The sequence below is a fragment of the Paramormyrops kingsleyae genome, chromosome 25 (assembly GCF_048594095.1).
Source record: "Paramormyrops kingsleyae isolate MSU_618 chromosome 25, PKINGS_0.4, whole genome shotgun sequence".
Lineage (NCBI taxonomy): Eukaryota > Metazoa > Chordata > Actinopteri > Osteoglossiformes > Mormyridae > Paramormyrops > Paramormyrops kingsleyae.
The window spans coordinates 9,059,013-9,074,552 of record NC_132821.1 but is presented as its reverse complement, the minus strand read 5'-3'; the positions used below and the strand labels follow the sequence as shown (position 1 = coordinate 9,074,552).

Sequence of the window (15,540 nt, the reverse complement as noted above, 5' to 3'; positions counted from 1 at the left end):
TTCCAGTTTGTGCTGCACGTCTTGCTCTCGCAAGGATTTTGTACCATGTGACATGGTGACGAGTGCTGACGTTTTGCAGCGCTGGACAAAAAAAATCTAACCATGCTTTGGCATTTTTTTGAATAAGTGTTTTTGTTTGGTTTAGATACTTTTCTACCTCAGAATTTTAAAAGGTTAAGAGACCAAGAATAGAGGAAGATACTTGTTGCAGTCAGTTCTGTCCTGCTTTATTTTATGTTTGCCCTTTAACATATTTGCAATATTATACAGTTTTGCACATTGTTACATTATTATACGGTTTTGTTCATTTCAGCTATGTTCCTTTGAATACTTGAAAATGAATAACCTTTTATAATTTTAAGGGAATTTTGTATGTAAACAGTAAAATTTGTTGGAAAAATAAGTATTTGTTTACTAATATTGTTTCAATCTATTCATTCTATTTGTCAGAATAGGGTTAATTTTATTATTTTGATTATTACATTATTACATGGAACAGCATTGTGAAACTATAATATTGATAATTATCGATATCGGTCAATACAGGAATAAATATTGTGATAATTTTTTTTGCCATATCGCCCAGCTCTACACGGAGGTATTTTTGACTCACTATCAAACACGATGTAAATTTCCCTGTAGTAATTAATACATTAATAGACACAAAAAACCCAGAGGCACACCAACGAAAACACAACGCAATGCTAGTACCAACTAGCAAGAACTAGCTAACCAGCTAAAAATTCGGAATTAACTTCTAAATTATCGAAACTCAGTTACATCGATAAGTACATAAATTACCACGAAACATACACTCACCTAAAGGATTATTAGGAACACCATACTAATACGGTGTTTGACCCCCTTTCGCCTTCAGAACTGCCTTAATTCTACGTGGCATTGATTCAACAAGGTGCTGAAAGCATTCTTTAGAACTGTTGGCCCATATTGATAGGATAGCATCTTGCAGTTGATGGAGATTTGTGGGATGCACATCCAGGGCACGAAGCTCCCGTTCCACCACATCCCAAAGATGCTCTATTGGGTTGAGATCTGGTGACTGTGGGGGCCATTTTAGTACAGTGAACTCATTGTCATGTTCAAGAAGCCAATTTGAAATGATTCGAGTTTTGTGACATGGTGCATTATCCTGCTGGAAGTAGCCATCAGAGGATGGGTACATGGTGGTCATAAAGGGATGGACATGGTCAGAAACAATGCTCAGGTAGGCCGTGGCATTTAAATGATGCCCAACTGGCACTAAGGGGCCTAAAGTGTGCCAAGAAAACATCCCCCACACCATTACACCATCACCACCAGCCTGCACAGTGGTAACAAGGCATGATGGATCCATGTTCTCATTCTGTTTACGCCAAATTCTGACTCTACCATTTGAATGTCTCAACAGAAATTGAGACTCATCAGACCAGGCAACATTTTTCCAGTCTTCAACTGTCCAATTTTGGTGAGCTCGTGCAAATTGTAGCCTCTTTTTCCTATTTGTAGTGGAGATGAGTGGTACCCGGTGGGGTCTTCTGCTGTTGTAGCCCATCCGCCTCAAGGTTGTGCGTGTTGTGGCTTCACAAATGCTTTGCTGCATACCTCGGTTGTAACGAGTGGTTATTTCAGTCAAAGTTGCTCTTCTATCAGCTTGAATCAGTCGGCCCATTCTCCTCTGACCTCTAGCATCAACAAGGCATTTTCGCCCACAGGACTGCCGCATACTGGATGTTTTTCCTTTTGCACACCGTTCTTTGTAAACCCTAGAAATGGTTGTGCGTGAAAATCCCATTAAATGAGCTGATTGTGAAATACTCAGACCGGCCCGTCTGGCACCAACAACCATGCCACGCTCAAAATTGCTTAAATCACCTTTCCCATTCTGACATTCAGTTTGGAGTTCAGGAGATTGTCTTGACCAGGACCACACCCCTAAATGCATTGAAGCAACTGCCATGTGATTGGTTGATTAGATAATTGCATTAATGAGAAATTGAACAGGTGTTCCTAATAATCCTTTAGGTGAGTGTAGTCTTATAAGCAATACTATACCGTTTTCATCAAGAAATATCTCTATCCAGCAAATTAAATACTGTCATGTATTATCTGTAAAAACAAAAAACACCGAAAAGGCATGTGATGTTTTAAAATATATGGCTTGTTTACCTCAAGAGCTTCGTAAAAAGACATGAAAACAACAGCGAAACCGTGTACAAATCAGCGCGCGACAGGGGAAATATAGGAAAACTGAATTGCCCGGAACACCTGATCTTTTTTTCCATTACAAATTCTGTTTTATAATCTTTGATCGGTTTAGGACAAGTGATCAAATTCTGGGTGTGCAAAAATCAGCTTTAGGGTACTTTCATGGACTTCGAACAAACTCACATATTTGCATGAGTGAATGGGGCTTCAACAGTTGAAATTAAATAAAATTTTACAGAAACATGGCATTTGATTTCTCCCTTGTTTGTTATAAATTGGGGCCTAATTTGCACATGTGTACCAATTTTGGTATGGAAAAAAAAAACTTATGAAACGTATGAACAGCCCTTATCAGGTGCTAAATGCTAATGAGGAGACCGCTGTATAATAGAGCAATGGTGCCATCTGGTGATCCAAAAAAGTTTTGCAGGTACGTTAGCAATGGCGTTTAAAAATGAAACCAAGACCTACCTCATTTATTAATCTTGTGATTAATTCAATTACAAGAATTTTAAAAACACGGGTCGGAAACGTCACATTGATTTTTTGGCAGATAAAACATGCCATTTTTCATTTTTAATTACAAACTTAGATCTCATCTGCACACCCGTGCACAATTTTGCTCATGAAAGAAGACAAATTAGGGTATGAACGGCGCTTTTCAAGTGTTAAAAATGCAGGTAAGCAGACAGCAATCTGTATAATGGAGCGATAGTGCCATCTGGTGACCAAAAAAACTTTGCAGGCATTCAAGCGATGGCATTTTAAAGTGAAACCAAGACCCCAGATCGTCTATTCATGCGCGATTTTATAAAACTTATTTAAAACACGGGTAGAAAATCGCCCGCCCGTTTACAAACGTTTGGATGAATAAATGCATTTTAAGTAGGCACACGCGACAACCGGATACCCAGCACAAGAAGTATGTACACTAACTAATACAAAGTAAACAGAGGCTACATCCAAGAGGTACACGGGGGTATATACACGCGCTCGCGAGATATGCCGAGACATGCAGATACCGCCGGTGTTCTGAAATTTTTTCCTACCAGCATAAATATTTGCTCCCCTTTATAGGTGTGTCAGGGACCGAGATGGAAGGCACGAGGAACACAGGCGGATTAGGAAAAAATCCTTTTTTTTTAATTCACAAAAAGAAAGCAATTTAACAAAGAATAAACTTGGGCCCACAAAAAAAAAGTCAACTAATCAATAACTAAATAACCTAAACCAAACATACTGACCTCCTATAGACAAGACACCATGAGGGCTATATATACACTGGTTGGCCAAACCACAAGACACAAAAGGGGTAAAACCAATAACAAATACCACAAATACACCCATACAAAAGTCAGATAATGTTTCAATCAAAACAAACAAAATCAAATCAAATTAAGTGAATCCGAAAAAATATACCTAAACAATAAAAAGAAACTAAATGCAAACTATTCCACTCCCACGGCAAACAGCCAGTTGGAGTTGTCCAACTTCCTGCATTTAGCCCAGCTTCCATGTTGGCCACCTCTTTTGCCTGGAGCAGCAAGGAATCCTCCCCTGCACTCCACACACGGTAAATCAAAAGAAACAAATTAAACTCAATAAATACTCAGCACATTATTCCAGTTAACCAAATGTGTGCGCCTCATCTAGTAAACTGGTTAAATGTGCCAAATAAAGAAATACATAAATTAAATGTTAATTGCTAATATATTGCAACTTAAACTAAACAAACTCAAACATAGAATAACAAATGACCATAAATGATACTTCCCTTAAAATGGGGGCAGCCATCACAGGGTGGTACAGTAGGATATTATTATAGACATAAACACTCCATAAATATCTGCTCTCCTCTCTGTTAAGGGTGGTAGGACATTATTATAGACATAAACACTCCATAAATATCTGCTCTCCTCTCTGTTAAGGGTGGTAGGACATTATTATAGACATAAACACTCCATAAATATCTGCTCTCCTCTCTGTTAAGGGTGGTAGGATATTATTATAGACATAAACACTCCATAAATATCTGCTCCCCTCTTTGTTAAGGGTGGTAGGACATTATTATAGACGTAAACACTCCATAAATATCTGCTCCCCTCTATGTTAAGGGTGGTAGGACATTATTAAAGATACAGAAATATAGATATAGTTATCTTTCATATTGTCATAGTTAATCTTTAAATGTCCACGTTCTTCCCTTTAGTGAATGTATCTCTGGGTATCCTAACCCATCCCAACCCATTTCATATTTAAAACATTTGGGAATATGAATATTTCATATAAGATGACCATAGTGTAGAGCCCTATTATTCAAATCACGGTCCTCGAGGTCCAAGCACTGTTGGTTCTCCAGCCTTCCTTTACCTGTGAGCCAGATGTGAAGCCTCTGACCAATCAGAATCAGTAATTATTAAACTACCTGGGAGAACTGAAAACAAGGCCTGGATTTGGAATCAAGGTCCAGATTTGAAGAGCCCTGGTGTAGAGTATAGATATTGATTTTTTTGTCCAATCACAATGTCCCCACTAGTTTCATTAGTTATACAGCACCTGAAAACAGAGGAAATTTTATAATGTTACACAAAGCTGACCCTGACACATACTTGTAAAAGAGAAAATATAAAACTCTTATAACCCATGACTCTTCAGAAAACTGATATTTTCAGAAATGGTAACAGAAAGGATAATATATTCATGCGTGTTCCAATATAATGTGTCTTGGGATAAAACGTAGTCTTTGCATAGTCACGACATGACTTTCAGCACGACATGACTTTCAGCACTAAAAAATTAAGTAAATTCTGTTTTTATTGATTCATACATTTTGTTTTCATTACGTTTCACAGGGCCCAAGTGCAGTATTAGATTGTTAATGCAAACATTATGCTCGGATCATTAGAAATACTGTTCACTTTTTCGTGAGTAAAAACGTGTACATGAAATAGAAATCTTATTTATTCATTTTTATTAACAGATAATAGGAATGCGATTTTATGTAACATGTTTCAGAATGAAAGATGAACAGTTACCATGGAGACTTAAATTGTTATGCAAACTATGGATACTGCAAGCCCTGAGTTAATTTCGCACACAGCCAAGTTTTAAAGCAGCGTGAAAATCACGCGGATGCTTTGCAGGCAAGAGTGTATTCAAACTGCACTCTGATACACATGCACATGGTAAGTCGAAAATGTATGACACTCAAACACGCACACACATATATATATATTACTAAAAATGCGATAAAACTAACCTTGTTTCTTCTTCGAAAAGCAGAGACTCGAAAGCAGCAGATATTTATGGGTGTGTGTTAAGTAGCGAACGAGCATGTGCAGTTAACTCGGGTAGGACATTTTCATGGGTAGGAAAGAATTTCAGAACACCGGCGCCATTTCTGTTACCCTTTTCGTGAATCTGCCATCTTGGAGGCTGTGTACGGCAATCTTTTGTTTAATTTTTTTTTCCTATGTGATTTGGGTGCAGTGGAAGGAAATGGGGTATTGAATTTATTTTATTTTTTTTGTAATTGACAACTTTTGTACGGCACTGTACTACTATACAGGTTGGGTTTTTTTTCCATTGGAAACCTTCGGCCTCAGCGCTGCAGAGCCTAACTGCGATGGCGAGCTCTATTTTGGACATTGAGCTAAGTTTTTCCTTCATCAGGTCACCAACGGTGACTCTGAAATTAATCAGTGTACCTCTATTACTTTTTTTTTGTTTGTTTTTTTTGTTACTTGTCCAATTGACATTTGTACATCTGTCCCTGTATTTTTTTTTTGTTGAAAATTGGTATCGTACGGAAGTCATTAGCTGTAATTATATGGTTTTGGGAATTTCTGTTTTATTTAAAGAAGAAATATAATTTAAAAGGGGAGTAAACTCATTGTGCCCGTTGGCAAAATACTTTTACTACAATTGTTTTTTTTTCTGTATATGCATTTGGGTGGGTATATATATGTTTTTTTTTTTCTCCCCTTTTCGCCTCAGTAAAAGTGAGGTGTAAATAATCTCTTAAATCTGTGGTCGGGTCTGCTCCTTTGTCACTGCTCCCACCGAACCTAGCACACTGGTCCCTGTACACCTACCACTCGCCATAGTGAGTGGAACTGGGGTTACATAGGGCAAGTTTTAGAAAAGACTAATTACCATACTGTATTAGCATCTTCCGCTTACCTGGTTTAATGTAACCCTAACCTTCCATCACCCTGCTGCGGCTAGAGATTCTGTCCATTAAGGTTATGAACCCTGGCAAAGTCCAACCCTCACCGGGAACAGGTCCGATTACTGCAAAAGCCCAGTCACCAGGCGCTCACCTACGGGCCCATTCCCCTGGCTTGGCTCCAGGGCAGGGCCCCAGTGACCTCCTGAGGTCTTCTGGACCACTCTTCGTCTGGCCCTTCACCTAGGACCAATTTGCCTTGGTAGACCCCTGAAACATATGAGCACTAAAAGGTGGCAGCTCAAGAAGAAGAGTAGCTATAAATGTGAAACTCCTACCTGATGCCCTGAGAGAATTGAAGAGAAGCTCCAAGTGATCCTGAATGAAGCTGTATGTGCAGACATAATGCTGAACTTGGAGGAGGCCAGGAATCATCATCAAAAATGTCTCAGTGTTGATGACAAAGCCGATGATTGACAGGTACCTTAAAAAAAAATGTTTTATTAATATGATAATGGAAAGACAAGACACCTTGAGAGCTGCTAGCATATTTTATTTATATGACTTTTCAACAAATATCCATGAGATGTGACAACACGTAATGACAGGGATGGTAACAGTAATACATCTTTTTCTCCAGTAATGTCCCTGACTGGCAAATGACTACAAAGCTACTGGTTGCAAAATTACTGGGTGCTTCTTCAGAATGTCAAGATTAAGGTCCTTGAAATCAATGATTTACCTCGAGGATGCTAAAGGGAAAGTTTGACAAGAACATGCCATACAAACCAATTGACACCTGTATGAACGGAAGAACACTGAACACAAGAAAATTCCAACAGAAACAAAACTGCAGACATCAAAAGGCTTTGCACACAAAAGCATCATATAAACATACATACCATTTTTCACAGCATCATATGAAAATACCATTTTTCACAGCATCATATGCACATACATACAATTTTTGACATTTGTATGACCTGAAAAACATTGACAGAAGTCAACAGAAACAAAACTGCAGATAGCAAGAATATCAGAACAAGAGAACAGAGCATCTTATGAACTCGATGCACAACAAGATAATAGAGCATAATCTGAACTTATGATTTCATGAACTTTTCATGGAAACCATTCACTATTTTAAAAGACCTTTTTGTTTGATGAAGGGGTGTGCCATCTTTCATCACCAAACTGCCTCTCAAGAAGAACTCTACCCAGGGGAGCTTTGAAACCTGTGGCACAGGGATTGCAACTGTTCAGGATGTCAAAGAGCCTGTCAATTATCTAAGAAAACAAATTACTATTAACCAAAACCATCTTAAATATCACCATAACAGGGTGTCTGTAGGTATCAAAGAGATCAAATTAATATCTAATTTCAATATATACAACAAATAAACATTTAAGTCCTAAGCTTTGCTTGGATTTCCACCTACAGGTAAGTATGAAAGGTAAGTATAAACAGAGTTGGGTTTCATGAAGAATATGCAATGTTATATAACAATGTTTTCATGTTGTATTACCTCAATGAATTCAACTGTTTCTTCACAGTGTTTATAGTGTGAATATCAAGGTCCCTCAATGTGTATAGAGCTACTGCTACAGAGTCCATCTTTTGTTTGGACATTTTTGAGATCAACAATGTATGACCAGTTGATTTCTCCAGTAGTGCTGGTTATTGGACTGTAAGCCTGCAACATGTTGCATGCCAGCTTCAGCATGTGACAAGCATCCACCAACACAAAAACCCTGTCACCAGTCACTGGATGTTCAAAGAAGGTTTGTAATGGCTCATGAGGGTTTCCTTTTAACTTGCCCCTTTGTGCTTGCACATGTTCATGTTGCAGGCATGCCCATCCATTGTCATGCAGACCACTCTTATGCTACATGCATGCAGGGACGGATTATGGGTTGTGTGGGCCCCTGGGCAAAACGTTTGCGAGCCCCCCCCCCCCCCCCCCCACCACCAGCACCACCACCACCACCAGCACCACCAGCACCACCACGACAATTCAAGGGCCCTTGGCAGCCAAACGCCCTCCCTCCATGTTTCCATCAGAGGCCCTATTGGGTCAGGGGCCCTTGTAGGCAGAGGATCAAAGAATGTAGGCCCTCTAAAATAGACAAACGAAAATACATTGTTGATAAGCGTTGCAAATTGTTTTGGGCTAGGGGCCCCACGAGCCCCCTGCACCCCAAGGGCCCCTGGGCAGCGGCCCCGCTGGCCCGGTCCGTAATCCGTCCCTGCGTGCATGCAGTTCCTCCAAAGGATGGACAACCAGGACCTTCTGTGTGTCTGGTGACAGCGACTTTGTGAGGTAGTAGGCAATTGGAGCTTTCCAATGACCCTGTAAGCCAGGGGTGTCCAATCTTATCCGCAAAGGGCCGGGGTGTATGCAGGTTTTTGGGATAACCTGTAGGTCAGCTGTTCAAACCCAGGTGTGAGGACTCTTCAGCCAATCAGTCCTCTAATTAATAATCTAATTAGGGAGTTGCAGCGAAAACCCGCATACACACCGGCCCTTTGCGGATAAGATTGGACACCCCTGCTGTAAGCCAACCGCCATGAAAACAAGCATGTTTGTGGCTACATCAGTCTCATCCCTGCCATCCCCCATACCAACAAATCTAGACATTTTTCGCCTATGGGGGTTGTACTGAATCTGTTTTATGATGCCCATGGCATCCAACATGAGTGCCACACAACCATATTTAGGTGGGTCTTGTGTAAGTCATCTCTGCAACATGTCCAACATCATCGTATTGAGTCCAGGCTTGGCATCCACTGATTACATCCACATTTGCAAAAAGAAAACAAATAGCATATTTCAGCATTTTAACCCTGGCATCCCTATTTCAGGCACTTTTTCTATCTCTCATTTTTTTCTGAAATTGTTCGCATTTTCTAAGACTTTCAAAAGTAGTGAAAATAGCAGATCAACAAGCTCACAGCGTATACATCAGTTCGCTGTTTGTCGTACAACATAATATGTAGGGCTGAAGTGGTTTAGTAGTTGGACCAGTATGTTTAAAAAACGTTTAATCACATAACATGAACAATACCTTTGCAAGGTATGTGGATGTGGGAGGGGAAGATGCAGAGACTCCCTCAGGCAGCTGTATGCTTTTGGACCATGGAGGTCGAGTGTAAGGGCAGACACTCTCTGGTCCTTTGTGTATTCATGGCCCCCAAAGAGGTCTATCTGAAGATCTGAAATTCAATTAATTGAAACAATACCTACAGTATATGAATTTTTAAAAAGAGTGTTAACATAACATATACATGACGTTCCAAGTTGTACTCATCAATTTATTTTACCCGGGTAGAAATCAAGCCTCTCTTTCTACTTGTTGTTTATGAGGTTCTTTTTATTCAGATCTTCGCAAAGACTCTTCACCGTTATCTTTGCCTTCTATTCTCGGGCCTTACCATTCCGCTTCTCCCCCTCCAGACTTTCCACTCTAGCCAAAGCGTCACCGAGTCCAGCCTTTAGACGAGTGGGAGAATCGGCCAATGCATAGGAGTGGTCCTAGTAGAAAGGAGGATGGAAAGGGTGTGTGTGTGCATCAGGGATGAATTGTCAATAATGGGACGTTTCAAAGTGTGCACATCTGTAGATGTGAGTATGTTTAAAAAAGGGCCACGATGCTCACAGCTGTATGGAACATACCAAATACAAATACTTACAACACTGGGCTAAGGTTCACTTTCAGGGAAATGCTGAGAAAGGTCCACTGTTAAGCTCTCTTCAGCTTTCCTTGAAGCTTTAATGGTCCTGCTTGCTACTGGCTAAAATTTCTGACATTGTGGTGACAACGACTGGAGAGTTTACTATGTTATTTAATATTAAATTATAACATAGCTAGTTACTTAATTTTACGGATAATTTCAGAAACTGAATGACCCACGATTGGATACACGTTGTAGCTGTATAAACTAAATAACTTTCAAATTTAGAATAAACTAGAACATTTCCTAAAGTTCATTTGATCTTCTAGCTGGCCTGTGTGAATAGATTGGCTTGAAAAATGTCACAAAGCTGATATCGGGCTCAAACAAAGCTGATTTACACAGATAAAGTATATGAGACTGGAGTGTTTCCACAGTGTATTAGTATGTTTTACTTAAGTGTAATAATCTGAATAATGCTTTGATCATTTAAAATAACCCATTAGATGTTTTTGTTATTGTCCATCTTTTCCCTAACCAGATCAGACCCTTGTTCTGCAGGATTAAACTTAGCGTCCCAGTCCTGGACCGCTTCTTTAACCAGCAGGACTCCAGGCCTGATTTTCGGCTAATAAGGGAGTCTCTGGCAGTGCTGCTCAGAGTACCTCACTGGTTTGCACCAGAATACCTTAGTGATCTGCTGACCACATACAATCCCCCACGCTTGCTTCGTTCTCAAGGTGCAGGATATCTGTTAGTACCCAGGGTAGAAAGAGCTACGGCAGGCTGCAGAGCTTTCTCCTATAGAGCTCCTCAGCTGTGGGACGGTCTTCCACCAGATGTGCGGGTTTCAGACTCACTCTCAATATTCAAGTCTAGAATAAAAACACACCTATTTAGTTTAGCTTTTAGGGACACTAGTTCTAGCTCTAGCTAACTTCTCACTCCCAGTTTAACCTATAGTGTGAGGTGTTGAGCTGGGTGGGGATCGGTGCCATTGGCATTGGATAAACTGAATTGACAGTGCTGTCACTCTAGCTTCACAATCGCTTGTGGGATTGGAGTGCTGACATTTCAGGGACTCCCCATGCCTGCATTCCCACCTGCCTCTCCCTCCTACTTATGCTGCCATAGCCATATCTGCCGATCTACCTTTTAGCACTGCCTATAGTCTCCCCTACTTTGACTAATTGCATTTATTTCCCCTACTTCTCCTGGGGGGTGCTGCCTGGAGCCCTCAATCTATCAAGATGTCCAGCACACCCTGCTACATGTGACGTCGCCTCTAACAATGACGTCCGTGCATCCAGTTCGCCGTTCTGCCCGTGTCATCTTCCTTGTATGACCCGCTCCCTGCCTTCTGGCTGCCTGGCGATTGGAGGGAGCGTTGGCACCGGCTTGCCATCTCCCACCTGCTCCCTGTTCGTGTCTCAGATTTAACTGTATTTGACTCTCCCTGCCGGCCCCTGGAGGATGGGCTCCCCCTTTGAGTCTGGTCCCTCCCAAGGTTTTTTCCTTCTAGGGAGTTTTTCCTTGCCACTGTCGCCTATGGCTTACTCACTGGGAGCTTTGGGTGGGGATGCTGTAAAGCGCTTTGAGACAATGTAATGTTGTGATAATGCGCTATACAAAAATAAATTATTTGTTGTTGGGGATTCAAACCTGCAATCGTTCAATTACAAGGGTGCTTCCCTAACCATTAAGCCACCACTGCCCACAAGATTGCCCCATATATTGCCTGTCTTGATGTCATGGGTTCCATACAGGATGAGGGTTAAACTGCATTCATAAGCATAAGATGTTTAAACTGACAGATTATTGTTTTTATACCTCCAAGCCATGGTGGCCGAATTCTTGGCCCCGGTGAAGAGGTGGTCATTCTCACCTCTCATTTTAATGAATTGAGCTGACTGCTCTTTGGTCCCTAAAACAAAATTACTTAATACCACCAAACAAAAGCAGCTTTAGTAACAAAATTAGCAGCTTAATTAGCAGTGGTGGTGGGGCCCTCATACCCGAACTGCACCCCCTAATTTTTTTTTTTTAATTTTATTTTAGCAAGACAAAACCATACACACACTGGCTGGAATACAACACAAAGGAAAGCAAAAAATATACATACAATGACAAACAGAGTATTATATCACAGATCAAAATCGACAATAACCGGGGAGAATACATAAATTATCTATACACCACTAGTAACACATTCCAAACCACAAGATGTCACAGGTAGAAGCATTTATGAAATTAAGGTATGGAGTCCATATGCGAATGAAAGCATCAGTTGTCAAATGAATAATACAGGTCAAGAGTTCCAGAGGGATAATCTCCCTAATAATTGAATGCCAGCCTTTGATGGAGGGAGGCTTATCACTGATCCATGACATCAGCAAATTCTTCCTGGCAGCAAAAGACAACAAACTAAAAAGTCGTCTTTCAAATTTATTTGGAATGAGCTTACAAGGAAAGCCCAAGAGAAGTAACAAAGGATCCAGATCCAGGCCAAAGATGTTGTTCAATTGAGCCACAACTTTGGACCAATATGCCTGGATCCTATAACAGTTCCAAATGCAATGAATATAATCTCCTACATTAGACTTACACTTAGGACGGAGTGGCGAGTGACTTGCATTATATTTATGTCTTAATTGTGGCATGATATGTAGTCTATGTAAAATTCTAAGCTGAATGGCTCTTGCCCTATTACAAACCGAGAGCCTGTTAGCTTGAGACCAAACCGTCTCCCATTCCTCTACTGGAATATCCACCCCCAGGTCTCTTTCCCAAATCAGTCTTAGATATGAAGTGCTATCTGCACCATAGGAGCATAGAGCTTTATAGAAAAGGGAGATCAACCTGTGTGATGGGGAGTTCCAGAGGATTTCCTCAATAACAGAAAAAGAGTATTTAGAGATAAGTGTGGTATTTTTGAATATATAGTTTCTAATTTGCAAAAATCTAAAAAAGTGGTCTAGGTAGATTATATTTAGAAACTAAATTATCAAAAGACATTAGAGATCCATCCTCAAACAAGTCACCCATCCTACAAATACCAAGAATAGGCCAAAGATTAAAACCTGAATCTGTGACACTTGGCAGGAACTCTGGATCATTCAAAATAGGCAGAAGAGGTGAGGTTATATCGCTCTTGCCTTCCATCCTTTGAATAGCACGCCATGCCTTGAGGGTATTGGGTACTAAAGGACTATTATACAGAGTTCTGCATAAATTTGAATTAGAAACAAATAATAAGTTTTGTAAGGGGCAGCTGCACTGTAAAGATTCTAGATCAAGCCACACTGATTTAGGGTCTTTAATAAGCCATTCATTAATAAATCTAAGATGGCAAGCCAACTGATATAATCTAATATTTGGGAGGTCCAAGCCACCCTTTGCATTAGAGAGCTGAAGTTTAGATAGTTTTAATTTGGGTTTCCTTTTGCTCCAAATAAATGAACTGAGCCACCCAGTTAACTCTTTTATAGCCTTATTAGACAATAAAATAGGAATCATTTGCAATGGATACAGTAAGCGGGGTAAGGCATTCATTTTTATCAGAGCCACCCTCCCCAGCCATGACAGAGGGAGAGCCATCCACCTATTCAAATCATCATGGATATTTCCTAACAATGGTGTGAAATTGACTTTATATAATTGCTTCAAAAGTAGGGGTCACATGAATACCCAAGTATACAAAACCATCCTCAGAGCATTTAAAGGGAAAAGACGGAGATTGATTGGTGGGCTTCTTATTACCTAAGAATAGGGCGACTGATTTTGAAAAAGATTATTCATTCATCAAATTTAAAGCTCTTAATTTCTAATCTATTGGCCCAAGTATATCCTGATTGCACTGTACTATTTTCTTGTATGCAGTTTTTATGTGAAATAACTCTTTAAATGTGAAATAAAGTGACACTTTTCTAGTAATATCCAGGTATAATTGTTTTGTTTTTGTTTTTTTGACAATGTATAAAGTTTAAGACCTTGTCGTTGCCCCAAGTATTACAGTATTTTAGGTGCGACCCACAGGTCACTTAATCAAGCGGTTAACATCAACATCTGAGATGAGGGGTAACAGACTTCGGAAGGGCCTTACAGTCTGTACGGATGCCTGGAATGAGGTCTGTTTCAGGTCCTACCTCAGGCTATAAAGCCAAATTAAGCATCAAATTAAAGCACAACATTTGTGGTCCACACAGAGACCAGACACATGTCTATAGCCCCAGCAGTTTTAGAGTAACCCTTCAAAATATTTGGAGCATTATAGACTGGGCTACTACCTATCTGATGCATGGCACACTGACCTGTAATACACCGCAAATACACCAAAGCACGTGACGAACTGAAACACACAGCCCGTCTACTCAAATAATCACGCTTTTATTTTACAGTTTGCAAGGGAATTAGCAGGATAACCTTAGCAAAATCACAGAGGTCAAAGCAATGACCGACAATATAAAATGTACACAGGCAAATAAAGCTGACAACCTACAGTACAGCATAAAAACATGATGACCGTTTAAGGAAAAATAACCTCAACTATTTTACCAGAGCGACCCACAGGTTACTTACTGAAGCGGTTAACATCAACATCTGAGATGACGGGTAACAGACTTCAGAAGGGCTAATTATGATATATATAGTTGATATACAATTAGTATTAAGCTTGTCTTAACTTATATTAAATTATAAAGTTATTAAACTTATATTAGACATATTATATATATGATATTTATCAAAGACATTGAGCACTAAACAATGGAGATGACAATTGGAAATTCAACTAAAAGTAAGTGATAAGCAGAAGAAAACAGGGAACAGGGAACAGGGCCACACATGCAAGTTAGCTGTAGTTGTGAGCAAATTACAATGATGCAAATATTTTTAATCCAACTATTTAGTTACAAATTCCTCAGCCTGGGAGTCATCAGCATTTGAATCAAGCAGGTCAGTTACTCAATCCGTTAACATCAGCTTCTGACATGAGGGGACAAATACCTGGATTGGGCTTGCCAGCCTAGGGCTATTGTTTCCTTGATAGCTGTTTTGCACTTCTCTGCGATGCACATGCAGGGCTACCCATCCCCCAACAATCTGCCAACGTAACAATTAGGCTGAGATCACGTAAACATCAGGTCACGTTAACAGAGTGACTCAAATAAATGTATTAAAGAACCAGTAATGCCGAGCAATATACCAAAATATTCGGAACATTATACATTGAGCCTATCCTGCTAATATTAGTAGTCACTGTATGTCAAATGTCTGTGTCACAACAGTACGGATTAGAACAATATGTGGTACCATCAGTAATGCGATCTGGGCCCTTTAAGGCTGGCTCGCTCCAATTAGTGAGCGAGTGCTTTCAGGCAGAAATTTCAGGAATCGAAATTGGATCATACTGCCAATATTGCTCAGAATCGCTGTAGCTGTCCGATGGTATGCGGGGCGTTGCGGTTGCTTACCGTGACCGACAAATAAGAAAGCA

General features: G+C 40.1%; 1 long non-coding RNA gene across 1 annotated transcript; it reads right to left on the bottom strand.

Annotated features, from left to right (window-relative positions):
- Positions 1-9,387: 9,387 nt before the first annotated feature.
- Positions 9,388-10,177, bottom strand: LOC140582691 (uncharacterized). The gene is made up of 3 exons (XR_011985507.1): positions 10,065-10,177; positions 9,807-9,906; positions 9,388-9,587 (listed from the first exon to the last, which is right to left on the bottom strand). It is a non-coding gene; the product is annotated as an uncharacterized lncRNA (long non-coding RNA).
- Between the last annotated feature and the right edge of the window lie 5,363 nt (positions 10,178-15,540).